Source organism: Bos taurus, chromosome 29 (genome assembly GCF_002263795.3).
Source record: "Bos taurus isolate L1 Dominette 01449 registration number 42190680 breed Hereford chromosome 29, ARS-UCD2.0, whole genome shotgun sequence".
Classification (NCBI taxonomy): Eukaryota; Metazoa; Chordata; class Mammalia; order Artiodactyla; family Bovidae; genus Bos; species Bos taurus.
The window spans coordinates 9,464,574-9,479,210 of NC_037356.1; positions in this window are offsets into that span (position 1 = coordinate 9,464,574).

Below are 14,637 nucleotides of genomic sequence, written 5' to 3' on the forward strand. Positions count from 1 at the left end.
TATACTTAAAAAAAAGTGTACAGTGCTGCCTTCTTACAGTGTTTTCAAAGCCATCCAAACAGATGAGAATGATGAGCTGATGCTTAAACCTTTTTAGAGTGGAAATGCCGTTTGATGCAGTGAAACAGAAGAGGTGACAGAAGATGTGGCTCCCGCTCTGCCATGGGCCACCAAACTGACCTCAGCCAAGTCACTCCATCTCAAAATCACAAAATCAGACTATAAATGCTGAAAAATGCATCCTGAAGATCTTATCTCTACCCAGTCTCCTCACTTTGCAGAAGAGGAATTTGAGGCTCCAGTGAAGCCATCTGCCTACAGCCCCAAAAGAGCAGAATTCAGGCTTATCTAACCCATGGAGGGCTGCTTCCACTGGTCAAGTCTCTCCTCTCTGGACCTTGGACTGTTCGTAAAGCAAACCTCGAGACCAGGTATTCTGTCTCAGTCAGTGTGATATGTTATAAAGCTATAGACTTACAACAAACATTTATTTCTCACAGTTCTGATGACTCGAAGTCCAAGATGAAGCGCAGACAGAGCTGATGTCTGGTGAGGACACTCTTCGTAGTTTGCAGATGTTATTTTTCTCACTACGTGAGTGAGAGAGAGATCATTTTTCTTGTTTCTTCTAAGAGCGCTAATTCCATTTGTGAGGGCTCCACCCTCATGACCTAATTACCTCCCAAGGGCCCCACCTCCTAACACCATCACACGGTGGGTTAGGATTTCAATATATGAGTTTTATGGGAACACAATCAGTTCATAACATATGTGATTCACTTAGACTGTGGTATGCAAATATTAATAATTTTAATACGATCTTTTAGCACATAACTAAAAAATGAGACATTTCAGAGTCCTATGAGAGAATGAACATACACTCTCTGAGCCTCTGTGTATGTAATGTGTGTGTGTGGTGTGCATGGTGATAGAGAGAAAAAGACAGACACACACATACAGAGCAAGAGACGCACAGAGAGAAAGAGGAGGGAAAATGTGTTATAGAGAGAAACCTGTTCTTAGGGCTGCCTCAGATCCCAAAAGCATACCTGAGTGAGTTTCTATTCTTTAAAACAGAAACAAAAGCCTTTATTGAGTAACAGTCAATAGAAAGTTAAGAATCAGTCTTAGTGATTTATTTAGTGCCACTTCTTGCCATCATTTGAGATTGTTAGACTGGGCAAAGTTCAGAGAGCAAACCTGGTATCTTTATGGGAGATGGAGCTGCATTCATGCTCCGGGTGGGATCACCTTTGCAGAACATTACATTTCCTCTTAAAGGCAAAGTGCTGTAGGTTTTGCCTTGACTTTATGCATGCATGCTAAGTCACTTCAGTCATGTCTGACTCTCTGCGATCTGTCAGGCTCCTCTGTCCGTGAGATTCTCCAGGCAAGAACACTGGAGTGGGTTGCCATGCTCTCTCCTCCAGGGGATCTTCCTGACCCGGGGATTGAACCCTCGTCTCTTGCGGTTCCTGTATTGCAGGCGGATTCTTTACCACTGAGCCACCAGGAAAGACCCTTTACTGTGTATTTACATTTAAACTGGCACTTGTTCACCTACCAGTGTTTACGAAATCCTATATTTGGGCTGCTTTTTCCATGATAAAATGTTATCATTTGTGTTTAAAAAAAAAAAGAAGGAAACTAACCAGAAAATAGAGAAATATATCTTTATCTAAATGATCTCCTTCCTTTTGAATTCCCTGGTAGTCCAGTGGTTAGGACTCCGTGCTTTCACTGCCAAGGGCCTGGATTCAATCCCTGGCTCGGGAACTAAGATCCTTCAAGCCACGTGGTGTGGCCAAATAAATAAACTCTTTCCAGAGCATCAAATGATTCTCTGGTATAATGTATATAGATAGAGAAACACTGAAATGCTAGTATCCTGGAAAAAGTTATATAGTTCACACACACAAAGAGCATTTACTCCCTGGGCCTCTCCTCAGACTTTCAATCTCACTCCTCCACCAAAATAACTATTACTCATGTAAAGGCTAAAAGTTCTGGCATGTGAGGTCTGGCTCCATGAGGCCGAGGTGGAACAGCCCTCCTTTCCTTTTTACTGCATTTGGCACATGTATGATTCCTGTAGGTGTATTTTTTGGCCTAGATCTTCAGGGAACTGTTTTGTCCAGTAACTGATGGGCTTTTATTGAAACACCTCTCTGCCTAAAGAGAGAAGACTTAACCTATGTCAGCTTAGAAGTTAATATATTGTGCCACACTGGAGTGCAGCTATGAGGATTTAAATAGTATTTCCCAAAAGGTATTCCTTGGAACCTTAGGCCTGTGGGATGCTGTGTGACAAAAGGTTCCCAGGTCAAATAAGTCTGGGAAACACTGCCTGCTGTAGGGTCACTGATGCATGTGAACAGGTTACAAGTTTGCTCTGATTGCTCCTGCTCTATACCAGATTTCTAAATTGGAAGTGCTGCGGCGCTTGGCTGTGGGCCTGAACTCCTCTCTACACCCTCCTTAGGTAATCTCATCCAGTTCCAGGACTTTAAATGCCATCCGTATGCTAATGAGTTCCCAATTTATATCTCAAAACCTTCCTCCTAAGCTCCAGACTCATCTATGTGTAAGACCTGTCTACTTGATAGCATCTCTTACATGTGTAATAGGTATCTTGAACTCAGCTTGGGTAAAACAATCTCTTTATTTCCCTCATGCCTTTAAGCCTTTGCTTCTCTAGTCTTTTCTGGCTCAGTCAGTTCCAGCTCAGATGGTTTGACCTGACACGCCTCAGTAATACCAGCATGTATTTCATTGTTCACGCCCCAGAGCTGGAAGTGATGACTGTCTTACTCTGGTCCCTGCTGCTACTGCTGCTAAGTTGCTTCAGTTGTGTCCGACTCTGTGCGACCCCATAGACAGAACCCACCAGGCTCCCCATCCCTGGGATTCTCCAGGCAAGAATACTGGAGTGGGTTGCCATTTCCTTCTCCAATGCATGAAAGTGTAAAGTGAAAGCGAAGTCTGGTCCCTATTACACCCATTAGCTATCAGGAAACCCTGTTGTCTCTACTCAAAAACGTGCTAAAGCCATCCCCCCTCTTTCTGCTCTGACAAGACCATCATCATCTCAGATGAATGACTGCAAGAGCCTCCTAACTGGTTTCCACTTGTATCTTGGCCTCTAGATTCTATTCTCTACCCAACAGCCAAGGAGAGATTTTTCTGTTTTGGCTTTTTGGTTTTTCTCCAAACTGTCAATTAGATTGAGCCAAGGCTTAACACACTTCCAATTGCTTTCCGTTGCACAACAATCCAGCCTTACTTCTTCCTGCGGTTTCTAAGATCACACCTCATCACATACAGGTTCTCAGCTCTAGCCATGGAGGCTCTTGTCTGTTCTTTTCACATGCCAGACTTTGACCTGTGAGGTCTGTGGACCCACTGTTCCCTCTGCCTGCTGGGTTCCCCACTTTCAGTCCTTCCTTATAATATCACCTGTTGAGATCTTCACAGTCCTCAGCAGTATTTGAAATCTTGTTTGCTTGTTCACTTTTGTTCATAAACGTCAGCTAGAAAATGAATTCTATGAAGGCAGGCAGGTGTCTCACTCTTTCACCAGAGTTTTTTCAGCACCTAGTATCTGGCACATAATAGGTGCTCAACAAATATTCATTGACTGCATGATGATTTGAGAAATTATGCAGTGGAGGAAACTGAGCTTAGTTTGGCCTGACATGCCCCAAAAGTTTTGGGTTGACCAAAAAGTTCATTCAGGTTACATCGTATAGAAAGACTCAAACGAACTTTTTGGCCAACCCAGTATTTGACCACAGACCCCTACTTGTCATTGTAGAGAATACTCAGTATCCCATGGCTCATTTCCTAGCACACACTTTGCTTTCTGCTGGTTTAATATCAATATTCGGAAGAGGTAATGTTTGAAACTCAGTGGATCTTCAAATCCAAAGTTGAAAAATCTCTTGTAAGCCAGCATTTTGGTAGGTCTTTGGGAGTCCAGGATATTTTTATTGGGAGAATGTTAGTTTAAAAAGTAAGTTAGAGAGCATTCTTTCTTTGAGATATTGGGTTCAAAAATTCAAAATAGAATCTCAAGATTGTAGAGTTCAGAGGTTGGTGAAGGGTTGGAGGTGAGAGAGGAGTCCAGACAGGACATAGCCAAATGAAGGGATGTGGTTGACTAGGGTGAAATGAGATGGAGGCCCTCTAAAGCTTTCCTACTTCTAATGGAATTTTTAGAAACAGACACCTGCAGTTGGAAACTTGGCTATTTTCAGCCTATGTATGTTTTCTGTGATTATTTCTTTTCTGTTTTCCCTCATGTTTAGTAAAGCTGTTCTTGAAAATACCAGCCTGTCTCAGTTGTGCCAAAGGAAACAACTTTGTCCACATTGAACATTTTAAAGGGGGAACCACACAGGCTTGGGTGAGGCATGAATTTGTGATACGATGACACTAAGTCAGGAAAACAGAAATCTAAAGTAAAAGTGGAAGTCAAGCCACAGAGTCAGGGGGAGTTTTTCATCCCCTTCCAAACTGGAGGCGCTCTTTCAGGGGTCTGATTTGGTTCAGCTCTTATGTGTTTAAACTGTGGAGGGTTTTGTGCTAATTAGACAAGGCTAATTCCGTACAAAGTCACACACATGCAGTATGAAGCTATAAAAGACAGTTTGATAAAGGAATTGTCTAGTTGAATGAAAAATCTTAGGTGAAATTAGATGAGGAAAATTTGAGAAAGTCCTCAAGTTTTGAAGCATATGCAAAGAATATGTAAGAAGTTTTGTGCACATGGCTGAGTGCTCTAGGTCTGTAACCTCAGGATTTCTCAATCTATGGCTGCACTAATGTTGGCCGCTGGATTTTGTTTCTGGGGTGAACTCTTGCTTTATACTTGAAGAGACAAATGGGGGAGTATCTTTAACCATATGAACATGTCATTGCTCAGTCATATCTGACTCTTTGGGACCCCATGGACTGTAGCCTACGAGGCTCCTCTGTCCATGGGATTTTCCAGGCAAGGGTACTGGAGTGGGTTGCCATTTCCTTCTCCAGGGGATCTTCCTGACCCAGGGTTCAAACCCGGGTTAAAAACCCAGAAGAATAACCCTAGCATCAATGAATCAATGGATATGAATTTGAGCAAACTCCAGGAGATAGTGAAGGATAGGGAAGCCTGGCATGCTGCAGTCTATGGGATTGCAAAGAGTCAGACACGACTTAGCAAATGAACAACAACAAAGGCTTACAATTAAGGGAGTCGGGTATTGCGTTTAGTAAGATAAAGGGCTGGCTTTGTGGCAGATAGGGTGCAATGTGAAGGGATAATTATGTCATTTGTGATTTTTCTTTATAGGTCGGTCTTAGGGAATGTATTAGACTTCCCCAGAGAAACAGAATCTCTAGTTTGTGTGTGTGTGTGTGTGTGTGAGTGTGTGTGTGTGTGAGTGTGTGTGTGTGTGTGTGTGAGTGTGTGTGTACCTACTCTCAGAGCCAGTGTCCTAGTTTGCATCTTAAAGCAGGAAGCTGCTATATAAAAAGGAAGAGCTGACATTCCTGTTTTAAGGCCGCCAGGCAGGAGAAGGCAGGGGAGGGCTAGCCTTGTGTTCTTTTCAGGTTCTCAACTGATTGGGTGGGACCCACTCACATTATGGAAAGAAACCTGCTTTACTCAGTCTACTGATTTAAATAGTAACCTCATCCCCAAACATTACAGAAACACTCAGAATAATGTTTGACCAATTATCTGGGTAACCTGTGGTCCAGTCAATTTGACACATAAAATTACCCATCACAGGATGTAAGAGATGTGCATAATAGTGTTACCACCCAGGATGATGAGCCGGCCCCAGAAACATGGTAGGGATTGGACAGAAGGAAGGAATCAGAGCTTGTAACAGAGTCAATGGATTTCTTGACAATGACACTTGAAATTCAGTGTAAGTTTTTCTTTTCTATGCTGTCTTCCCCATGTGTTACTTTAGGACTTTGTGTTATGGATTGAAATGTACCCTCCTAAAAACTATAAGGAGAAGGAAATGGCAACCCACTCCAGTACCCTTGTCTGGAAAATTCCATGGATGGAGAAGCCTGGTAGGCTATAGTCCATGGGGTCGTAAAGAGTTGGACACGACTGAACGACTTCACTTTTTTTCTTTCTTAAAAACTATAAAGGCTTCCCAGGTGGTGGTAATGGTATAGAACTGGCCTGCCAGTGCAGGAGACTTAGAGACATGTGTTTGATTCCTAGGTTAGGAAGATCCCCTGGAGGAGGGCATGGCAACCCACTCCAGTATTCTTGCCTGGAGAATCCAATGGACACAGGAACCCAGTGGGCTACAGACCATAGGGTCTCAAAGAGTCGGACGTGACTGAAGAGACTTAGTAGACACATAAACACTTTAAAGAAAAAGAATGTGTTGCAGTTGTAACATCTGGTACTTCAGAATGTCACCTTATTTGGAGATAGGATCTTTATAGAGGTAATCAAGTTAAACTGTCTTGAAACCAGTCCTGAATATTCATTGGAAGGACTGATCTGAAGCTGAAACTCTAATACTTTGGCCACCTGATGGGAGGAACTGACTCACTGGAAAAGACCCTGATGCTGGGAAAGATTGAAGGTGGGAAGAGAAGAGGACGACAGAGGATGAGATGGTTGGATGGCATCACCGACTTGATCGGTGTGAGTTTGAGCGAGTTCCAGGAGTTGGTGATGGACAGGGAAGCCTGGGGTGCTGCAGTCCATGGGGTCGCAAAGAGTTGGAGGCCTCTGAACAGATTCTTTCCTCATAGCTCTCAGAAGGAATAACTCTGTCAACCACCTTGATTTCAAATTTCTGGCTTTCAGAACTTTAAGACAGTAAATTTTTATTGTCTAAGCCATTCGGTTTGTGGCACTTTGTACCACAGCCCAGGAAAGGAATACACTTAGTCAAGTCTACCACACACAATAGGCCGTGTTACCTGTACTTGGAAGAATGAAGGAAGGAGTTTATGCACATCCAAAGAATGTAGCCCCAGGGGTAAGGAGCAGCTGCCTGGAGAAAAGGTTAGGAGGTCACAGAGGCAACTGGGGAAGAAGCCTGGAGCAATGAGCAGGGTGCTGAGGATGGTCTCAAATGAGGGACTGAGAAGGATAGTACTTTGTGTATATATATATTAAAGAATCTAAGTATAAGTAGATGTCATTATAGCCGTTGACAATATCATCACCAAAAAATTAACTACAGAAAAAAATTATCGATACAACTAGTGCTTGATGATCATTCCTGTGATCAGCTAAGAAGCATTAATGGAGTTTATATTAACTCTTAAAATGTTAAAAATTAAAAGGTTTGTATTAACATTAACAGCATTGAAAAGGAAACAGTACATATTAACTTTGACTATGTTAAAAATTAAAGGGATAATCTTTATATCTGCATCAACAGCTGAGGCACAAACATCTTGATGGAGGCTGTATGAGTCCAAATGACTTACAGCATCATGACTGGCAAACACATCTCTTTATCTCAATGCGGCCACGTGACATGGTAGCACTTTGCTTCCTAAAGTACTTTCTTCTGCTGAAATGTTGCCCTAGATATAAGTAAGGAGCACCATAAGGCTATAAAAATGGAAAAAGGAAGAATAAATGGAAGGAAGAGAGGGAGGAAAGAAGGAGGCAAGGAAAGAAGGGAGGAGGGACCCAGGACATTTTAAAATCCCAGCGCCAAGTTCTAATACATTTGAAATAGCCAGATTTGGTGTGAGATAATACTGGATATTTCTAACATAGATCTTGAAATTTTTGACAAATGTCATGGTTAAGTTATTAACATGGGATAAAGATGTTATTTAACAGTAATCTGTAAAACTTCATGCTTCTTTAGTCCTCTATTTGTGGTTTACTTCTAAAATCTTTGAATCACCATCTAATTTCACAAAATAGAATGAAGATTCCTTGGAAGTCTAAGCAGTAGGTAGACAGGAAAGAAATTCAATGACAGTATCTTGACATCTTTAATACTGAGCAATACTAATATGATAACAACAGCTACTCCTTTATTCTAAGGATTTCCATTATAAGGACTTGTGGTTATTCATTTTCCTTGCTTCTTGTTAATTATAATTTTTAGGGCTATGTGCATGACTTGAATTCTATTAAATACCAAATGATTTCCCACATATTTAAGTTTAAAATCAACCTCTTTTAATAGGTAGAAATTACTCTTCCCCCCAAAATGATACAGTAACAGTGTCCAGACAGTCAAAATGAATGTCATTGTCCTTCTTCCTGATTGATGAATAACTGATGAGTCGAGTGCCAGGTGCAGCTAGGAAAGAACATGATAATGCATAAGTGGCAATAGCTTTTCTGGGACAGAGTTGGGGGAATGGATTGAATGTCCTTCTATTTTAGGGATCTATTAGTATGTGTGCAAGCAAAGCACTTTGATGTGGTTTTTAAGGGAATGTCTGATAGATATTTCCTGGCCTGGGATAGTCCATTTATAAGATATACTGTCTATGTCTCTAAATATTCTGCAAAACAGTCTGATGTCCACTGTCCTCTGTGAAGTCACTTTTGTAAAGAAGGTCCTAAGTGAAATCGCTGGCTGAGGCAATGACTTTGGGAAGGTCTGAACCAGTTCTGATGTAATGCCTCTTCCAGAAAAATCCCAGGACTTTTAGGGGTGTTGTTTGTGGTTCTTTTGCAAAACATGACGGTCTTGGACTGTCTAATGTATTAGACTTAATATTACCACAAGTGGACATGATCATACAGCCCTGTTCCACATCATTAGTGAGAGTAAATGCCTTGGCCAGAATTCTGCCAACACTGTTTCTAGCCAGACATCCATTAGTAAACTTTGCTGTCTTAAAATATTATTTGGCTTCTGTGGCTGGCTCATCCGCATAATGGAAACTAGGTCCAGATTTTTTAAAGTATAGAAATGCTATTCTCCAAGAGAGGTAGTTAGAAATTTGGGGGATTCACGATAGAATTTTGCTAAAGTTCTGTTTCTTTTTTTGGCGGGGGGGTGTTTAAAATGTTCTTGCTAGAAAATATAGGGACTCCTCTGGCAGTCCAGTGGTTAAGACTCCAAGCTTCCACTTAGAGCGGGTATACGTTCATTCCCTGGTTGAAGAACCAAGATCCTACGTGCCACAGTGTGTGGCCAAAAATTAAAAAGAAAGAAAGAAAGAGAGAGAGAAAAAAAAAAAAAAATATATATATATAAAAATATTTCTCATTTTGTGATAATGTCAATTAGGGAGGTAACTCCCTAGTTCTCTTAATAACTCAGCCATGCTCAGTGTTGACACCGCCTTCATAGAGATCAGCATAAATTGAAACATCTCTCTTCAACCTGAGCAGTTGATCGTTGTTAGTGGGCATTTCTAACAAATTGAAAGGTCTTAGTGAAAATGCACATTATAAATAATTGTAGCATTTTACACATTCTTAAAAATAACAATCCTTTAACTTAATAAATACTTCCTAGTTGTAAAAACATGCCACTGTGTGCTCTGTCTTTTGATCTTTAACGGCCCTATGAGGTGGAAATGTTGTTGTTTAGTCGCTAAGTCATGTCTGACTCTTTGCAATCCCATGGACTATAGCCTGCCAGGCTCTTCTGTCCATGTGATTTCCTAGGCAAGAATATGGAGTAGGTTGCCTTTTCTTTCTTCTGGGAATCTTCCCAACCCAGGGACTGAACTCATGTCTCCTGCATTGGCAGGAGGATTCTTCACCACTGAGCCACCAGGGAAGCTGTAGGAGGTAGAAATTGAAGGCAATCCATATCTGCCTTCCACGAGTGAGAAAAACAAGCTCAGAGAGATTAAAAACTTGGCCAGTGTGACAAGTAAATTAGGCTGTTCTCAAGATCAGCCTGAAGGTCTGTGATAGCATTTTCTTGGTATTCCTTGCTGAAGGAGGAGAAACTGCGAGCTAGGTAGGAGGCTTCCAAACCCTGTAACTTGCACACAAGCCCTTTGATCTAATCTGGTTTTGGTTCCCCCATGCTTTTGAGAACACTTCAGTGACAGCTGCTTCTATAACTTGTCTGGAATGAAAGGTATTTAACCTTAAAAGATTATTGCCATGTGTAAGTAGTAAGAAATCACAAAGTCTTATCAGAAAGCCAGTGTGACAAGAAGCTTTAGAGGCTATTTCACAAAACCAGTAGTGCTTGACATGGTTGCAAAAATACAATATATTACCCTCTCAGTTAAGGAACAATGAATAAATAAGGATAGTAAATTTCAGAGATTGGCGTAAGAGCAGTGACGTACTTGGTAGGCATTTGTAAATATTACAATATTGAAGTTGCTGAATGTCCTTCCCTTGAAGAACCCAGTGAACCTCCAAATGTTCTCTTTTGCAGTCATCACAACATTCCCACTGAGTGTTGCCTAGACAGGAATTATCATCCTATTTTAACTTATGGAGAAGCTGAGTGTTCAGAGACCAATGGACTGACCCAAGGTTGAGTCATCTGGAGAGACTAACCCCAGAGCTAATTTCTTAATGATATGATTGTCACAAGTAAGTGACAGGTTTGAGGTAAACAAAGAAAACTATTTGGAGAATGAGGATATTTATGGCGTGCCAATTAAATATGCAGATGGCAAAGACAGAGTCCTAGTTCCAACCCTACTCCTAACTTGTTACGAGATTTGGACAAGTTACTCAACCAGACTGAGCCTCAGTATACCTAGTTGAACTGGATCAGGGATTTTCAAACTTTCTTCTTTTTTAAGGAAAGTCTTACTGTTTTAAACATTTATTCACACTCCATTGTAAATTATAAATTTAATTGATAAAACCTGCATGCAATCCTACCTCCTACTTGGCTTGCCTAACCTCCTACTGGATTTCCTGGACACAGTCTGGAAACCACAGTATTAGGTCATCTGAAAACTCCTTCCTGTTCTAAAAGTCAACAGTTTAATGATTGAAAGCAACTAGCTTTCTAATCTGCTACCTGTTCATGTCCTACATATCATCTTGCATAAAAGAGCCCCAGACTTGTGGTCAGAGGAGCTGGGTATGGATCCTGCCCCAACAACCAATTATCAAATGTCACTTGAATTGAATTACTTCACTTCTTTAAGTCTTTGTTTCCTCATCTATAAAATGAAGATGTAACCCATCTCAGCTAAGAGTGCTTTGTAAACTGTTAAAGTCTGAATAAGTATACAATGTCATTAGTATGATCTGTGTACAACAGCCTTCCATGGAGAGATGGCTTTATCCTCCTAATGATACGGAGTACCAACATGGCTTGAGCTTCTCTTAGGCAAGGCCACTGTAGAGGGGAGTCGGAATTTGTCACACTTGAGCTTTGTCTTCCCTGTGAGCCAAGAGCCAAGTCGGTTGTGAGTGAGCTAACAGCATAGCAAACAATTAAACCAAGGAGGCACCACTGTTAAGAATAAAGGCAAGAATTGTCCCCATAACCTGACCTTGATCATAGTGAGCCAGCTATATTTCCCTCCACAAAGAGCCACAACCAATAATAATTACTGTCATTCCCTGAGTACTCACCATGTGCTAGGCACTTTTTACAAATTCTCTCATTCCATTTTTACAAGAACCCTCTGCAACGGGGTTAGCCTTATTTCATATTTTGAAATGGCCAAGAAATTGGGGTGCTTAGTCCCGTTTCACGGCTTAGAAAGTCTGAGTGATTGTCTCGGGTTCACACAACTGGCAAGTGGCCGAGCCTGAACTCTGAATTCAAACCTCTGAACCGTTCAGCTCTGCATCTCTTGGTTGGAAGAAATGGTTTTCCTCACTCCGTGAGAGGGCGCAGAGCCTCTGTTCCTCTCAATCCCTGCAGTGCCTTAGTCAGCTCCGTCTTTCCAACTCTATTATTTTTTAAAATTTCTTCCTCCATCCAAGATGCTTCATTCAGCTTCATGAGACTCGGAGGTGGGGAGAGCCTTTTGGTCATTGCCGCACCCCTCCTTGTCTTCGCCCGTCCTCTGCACCGTTTTCTGCTCAGGAGTTGGAGAACCAAGCCTCAGCTCTTACCCCAGGGAGCTAGCCCCATAACTAATTCATCTCTGTCAGGAAGATTCTCCTCTCGCACTTCTCCTCCTCTTCACTTCTGTGTTTTACCCAGTTCTTTCTCTCTGCCGGTTGCACACGTCAGCCCTTAAGATCACCTGACCTCAGCCTGCCCAGGCTCTTGGCAATGATTTTGCTGAGCTTCGGCTTCCCCTCGTGATATGGCCAGACTAGCTCTCTTGTTAGCACCTGGAAGACGCTTTCCCAGCCAGCAGAGGTAGAGGTGTGCTGGAGGAACAGGGGTGAGCAGGAGCCTGGAAACTTGCTTGGTCAGCAGGCCTTAGACCCCATTCAGCTTGGACATTTCACTTAGGCGGCCCTCGTCCACTGGCAGCAGAAGCTTTTACCGCCCAGCTAGGCATGAGGCCATCAGGACACTGTGCCAGGCCCCAAACGGGGCGCCAGAAATCTCAGTAATAAATGGAAGGAAGACAGTGTGGTCCAGTGGACAGCACACCAGCTTTGGGATTTGAAAAATCTAGTGTAAGTCATTGCTCTACCCTTTATGTAGCTACGAGGCTTTGGCAAGTCATTTAACTCCCTGGGCTTCAGGTTACTCATTTGTAATATGGGGAATTACTACCTACCTAAGTTGTTTCTCTAGGGATTATAAGCCATGGTCTAGTACATCAGAGGCATTCAACCAGTGAGAGCACTTATTTTTCAAAGCCCTAATTCTAAATCACTTGCCCTAATCACTGCCTCAGAAATTCGTATTCATTTTGGAGTTTCTAGGCAGCTGTTTTTACCTCTTATTCTTTCATTTTCTCTATGCTGCAAACCAGCCTAGAACCTTCTCATATTCTGGTTTCACTTCCATCGTTAGCAGTTCCACCCAGTTGACCACTGCCTAAAAAGCAGAACTCAGAATTTAGCTGTCAGATCCAAGTCAGCATTAACTTTGCTTCTCAAGTTTTACTTTGATGTGAACCTCATCATTGACATGCTGAAATGGATAGAGACACTATTTGCCATCTTTGTTATAAGCTCTATCTGTATATTGACAATTTATCATTTGTATCAAGGGACCATTCCATGTGCATGAATATTGGCAATAGTCTCTTAATATGCAGACAGAACCTAACTTGAAGAAAATATTTAATTAAAGCACTCTTTTCAAATGAATGTTTGTGACCATTCTCAGCTAACAGAAAACTTCCTCTCTTAGGCAAGTGAAATCTATGCACTTAACAAATATTTATTGAAAATGTACGATATACAAAGTCAAAACTATGGTTTTTCCAGTGGTCATGTACAGATGTGAAAGTTGGACCATAAAGAAAGCTGAGCACCAAAGAATTGATGCTTTCTAACTGTGGTGCTGGAGACAACTCTTGAGAGTCACTTGGACACTAAGGAGATCAAACCAGTCAATCCTAAAGAAAATAAACCCCAAATACTCATTGGGAGGATTGATGCTAAAGCTGAAACTCCAATACTTTGGCCACCTGATGTAAACAGCTGACTCTGGAAAAGACCATGATGCTGGGAAAGATTGAAGGCAAAAGGAGAAGAGGGTGACAGAGGATGAGATGGTTAGATTGCATCACCGACTCAGTGGACATGAATTTGAACAAACTCTGGGAGACAGTGGAGGACAAAGAATCAGACACAACTTAGCAACTGGACAACAACGTGATGTACAAAAGACCTTGTAGATGCTGAGACACATGGCAGACATGGGGGTCATTGAAACAAATCCCCCTTCTCATGGAGCTGAAATTGTAGTGGAAACTCAAAATAAACAAGTCAACATGGAAATTTAAAAAATTAATTTGAGATGATTATGACTCTAATGAAAACAAAATAAAGTGATAGATGAGTGACTAGAGATGCTGTTTTATTCATTTTTATTTTATATATTTTTACCTTAATTTAAAAAACTAAGTGATAGGTGAATACAGTTTAGAAAAATTAAATCCCCAAATAAATATATCGAGCAGGATGAGGAGAAAGAATGAGGCTTCTCTCTCGTGGGAGGTGATCCCTGAGCTGAGACCTGGATTATGAGGAGACAACTATAAAAAGCATATCAGGCAGAGGGAACAGTAACCCAAAGGCACTGAGAGCAGAGGCGCTTGGTCCACAGGTTCGTGGAACAGAAGAAAAAGACAATTTGGTTGAGACAAATTGAACAAAAGGGTGAGAGGTAGGAGGTGAGACTGTAGAGATAGGCAGAAGCCAGATCAAGCAGGATCTTATAGAATATGGTAAGACTATTGGCTTTGTTTTAGTTACAGTGAAAGTCCACGGACAGGGTTGAAGTAAACAAGGAAGAAATATGGACCAATTTGCATTTTGAAAAGATTATTCCATTTTCTGGCTAGAGAATGGAGTATAGAGGACTAACGGGGAAAACACGAGGCTGGTATGGCAGTCCAGATGAGTGATGATAGCGGCTTAGAGTAGGATCTCATGAGTAATAATGGTGAAATTCAGCATTTATTTCAGAAGAATTTGTTCAGAATTTCCAGAATTTGTTGATGAATTGAATTTGGGGAGTGAGGTAAAAGCCGAAACTACAATGATCCCTAGGTTTGGACTTGAATTCCTGGGTGTATGGTGATGCTGTTTACTGAGATAGGAAAGATTGCAGT